Source organism: Cicer arietinum, chromosome 5 (genome assembly GCF_000331145.2).
Source record: "Cicer arietinum cultivar CDC Frontier isolate Library 1 chromosome 5, Cicar.CDCFrontier_v2.0, whole genome shotgun sequence".
Classification (NCBI taxonomy): domain Eukaryota; kingdom Viridiplantae; phylum Streptophyta; class Magnoliopsida; order Fabales; family Fabaceae; genus Cicer; species Cicer arietinum.
The window spans coordinates 68,328,074-68,332,032 of record NC_021164.2 but is presented as its reverse complement, the minus strand read 5'-3'; the positions used below and the strand labels follow the sequence as shown (position 1 = coordinate 68,332,032).

Sequence of the window (3,959 nt, the reverse complement as noted above, 5' to 3'; positions counted from 1 at the left end):
TTGGAGACATGAGAGAGATATTAAAGTATAAAAGAATTTCAAAATGGTGGAAAATAATGAAAAAGATGAGAGGTATATTTACACATAAAAGAGGAAAAACATAAAAAGAAATAAAAGAAAATGAGAATCTGGTGTTTTGAATAAAGACTTTTTAATGATAAATCATCTCTAAAAAGTTCCACAAGGTCTACTGAAATCCAATTTAATAAACAATTCATCAAGATTATAATATTTTTGAATTCCATGTGACTTTTTAAAATTGTAAACTTTCTCAATTGAATACTGTCAAATTTTGTTGTCCTCTCAAAAAAAAATTAATTGAATATTTCAAAAATCATTTTCTATCTTTTAAAAATCTTAATTAAATACCAATAAATTTTCTGATACCCAAATAATCATTTAAATTCTTTAGAAATTTGAATTCAATACATTCCTCTTGATGTATTATTATCACTACTCAATAATAAATATATAGAAGCGAAAACGACATTTTTCTTTAGTGGAGAACAATAGAGGTCACCATCATCACTTAAGTGCACATACCTTGTGAAGTAAAAATTAGTCACTCAACTTGGAAGCGTCAATAAACTGCATTATGGTATTGGGTTTATAATGTAAACAACACAAGCATATAACACGCAATAAGAAAGTTGGCTTTATCGTCATACACCTTTGTACTAAGGATGTTCATCTTAATGACTAATAATATCTTGCTTAAAAAAAATTACGGTACAACTTTTATTAATATGTGTTGGTATTGTTTTTGAAAGTTGATTTTTATTTTTCTTTCTTCTCAATAAATTGATTTTTTTTTTCATTTTTTTTCTTTAGACGTCAGATATGACAAAATGTTGATATAAATTAGATAATGTAACATGACATGTTATTTTATATTTTGATATCATACAGTAGTAAGTTATCAAATCATTAGTGTCACGTCATCATCTATGTTGTCACATCATTAATGTCTCACCAACCGTCAATAGTTAATTGTCATGTAGCATAGATAAAAAAAATAAAACTAACATAATTATGGAGATAAAAAAACAAATAAAAAAACTATAAATTACAAAAACCAAAAACAAATTATCAAACAACTTTAATTTTGATTTTATAACTTCAATATAGGACATGAATTTTCTACTCCAATTATTCCAAAAAGATTCAAAGATATAACCTGCAATGGAATGGGCAAAATTAACTTGGGATTGGGCTTGGCACTAAACCCATAGATTTACCGGCTAGACATTTGGATCCAGCATATGAGCATAGATAACTTTTGTTTTTAATTAACATAGTTCGCAAGCAAATGAGTTTGTCTTTTTAATTATTGTCTTCACCTCTTGTTTCTAAAGAAAAAATGACCCCTAATCTTCCAGAGTAAAATTTTAATAAATGATTGTTATTTATTTTTTTTGAGATCGAATTTTGGCACTTCTAATTAATTTGAGAAAATTATTTCTCTAGGAGAGTAATACTTTATATTTTGAAATTGCAAAAATACAACCAAAGATAAACTAACTATTAACAAGTTCTGCTTCGTAATTTCAGTATAATTTATAACTTAATTATCATCGCATGTTTGTCTAATTTTATCCTTGCCTATTTAGTCGGTCTACTTAAATTTTTTGTATCAAAGTTCAAACCAATCTAATGTTGATGACTGTCAATTGGACTTCTGACCCAATCAACAAAATGAAGGCGTGTGATAGTGGTATGCGTTTTGCAAGAAGACTACAACATCTGAGGATCCGTGGCGCAATGGTAGCGCGTCTGACTCCAGATCAGAAGGTTGCGTGTTCGATTCACGTCGGGTTCAATATCCCGATCCGATGCTACCAACGGATCAATTGTTTTTTGTTTTTTTATTTATATATATTACTTTTATCGATTTTATCATATTGTTGTTAGCACCCCAACCTTTTGGATATTGTTTTCGCTCTACCAATTTCAGTTCTGTTGGATAAAAAGCCCACTGTATGACAAAAATTATACATGCCAAGGCCTTCAATTTGCAGAAAAATAATAAATGTACAAAATTTGTTTTTAATTGGATAGTAAATAGTAGTAAACCAATAACTATCACAATTAGAGCTTTTAATAAGTTCTCTTTAAAAAATCCCGTTAGGATATCTTATTAAAATAATTTTTTAAAACATTGATCAATTCTTTTTTATAGATACAAGCTAGGGAGTTAATAAATCTAATGTTTTATTAATTGATATTTTATTTTTGAAATTATTTTTTTTTGGAAATTTTTTAAGAAACAAATAAAAAAATATAAAAATAATTTTTTATCAAAAAAACTTAAACTTTTTTATCAACAAATTTTGAGGAAAAAATCCAAAATCTCGAGAAAAAAATCATTGTTATTTTAAATAATATTAACTTTTTTTAAAAAAAAAAAAAAAATTAGTGCGTTGTCCCACTAAGCTCACAAATTTTTTGGGGTTTTTGTTTGTTTTGAGAGCTTTATTTTTGTGTGGTATATTTGACTATAAAACTTTTTGACCCCTCCAAACTGTAGGTTGGACCCCATAATTACTGGATTTGTGAAACTGACGTCAATAATCACAATATTGGTTTGGTAATTCTAATAAACTTGATTAGTAGATTATAGCTTATTAAACTAGTTGATATGTTTGTTGGATTAAATAAATATGTTTGGTAAATAAGTTTTCCTGACCAAGTTATAAGTTATTTGGAATGCTATTTCAAGTAACGTTTAAGTTTATAGTTTTTTTCATTTTCTTCGGTATATAACTATTTTTATTTTATTTTTATGTAATACATAATAACTACTCATCTCCATCATCCACTAGTTCAGGTCTTCATGTATATCTTCTTATTGGTTAACAAAATTGTATTCAATTTATTTAATTCTTTGTCAAAATAACTCAAAACACAAAAAATCATGTTATTCGTCTTACAATAAATTGATTAAGATATGCATTGTCATATTTATTATTATTTCTCCATCTTCTAATTTATCGTGATAAAATTAAATTTATTTTTTATACCAAATTGTTTACCGTAAATGAATTGCATTGTTTTTACGATTATTATTTATACATATAGAGCTTGCTAAACTTTTAAAGAACTCTTCAAATTTATGTTTGAATTGTAATAAATAAAAACTAAATGATATAACACAAAAAAAGTAAATGAATGACGTTGTTCTAATTTTTATTTCAAAGTTTTGTTGTATTTGTTTGAGGTTTCTACCATAAAAATAAAATAAAGTAGGAAAATTGATTAGAAAAAGGAAAATTGAGTAAAACAATGTCTAAGAGAGGTCGTATAAAAATATCACATTTTTTATTATTTTAAATTAAACAATTATGTTCTCTTATGTCATTTTATATTATTAAAAATCAAATTTATCAAACATTTTAATTTCAATTAATTAACTTTTCAGCTATAAATTATAAGTTATCAACTATCAACTAATTTTTCAATTATTAACTAACTTTTCAGTTATTAACTAACTTATATTTTATGAAATAGAGTTTTAAATTAATTTGATAACTTATTATATAGTACTTCTTCTTTTCTTATTTATAAGAAAAAGTGAATCCAAAATTTAGACAAAATACATACTTTTTCAATAAATAGAAACATAGGGAGTAAGTTATACAAACTTAGGATTTGCAAGGAATGTTATTTATTTGAGAAGAGAATATCAAATGACTTATTCAATATTAAGGACTCAATGTATATATATGTGGTGAGATCCACTCATATGTTTAGTAAAAGAAAAAGCAAAAAAACACACTTACCTGTACTCTTTTTGGTCATCATTACACGTAAAAAGGTGATTTTAAATCTTAATGATCACTAATATAAGTAAAAATTAATTATTTTTGACTAATTTAATGTTAATATTTTTAATATATATTGACTTTAACAAAAAATAGTTAATGTTGATAGTTAAATATTTGATATTTAAATTAATAATT

General features: G+C 24.9%; 1 non-coding gene across 1 annotated transcript; it reads left to right on the top strand.

Moving 5' to 3' along the window:
• The first annotated feature begins 1,747 nt into the window (after positions 1-1,747).
• On the top strand, positions 1,748-1,819 carry TRNAW-CCA (transfer RNA tryptophan (anticodon CCA)). Its single transcript has one exon. It is a non-coding gene; the product is annotated as a tRNA-Trp (tRNA).
• The last annotated feature ends 2,140 nt before the right edge of the window (positions 1,820-3,959 follow it).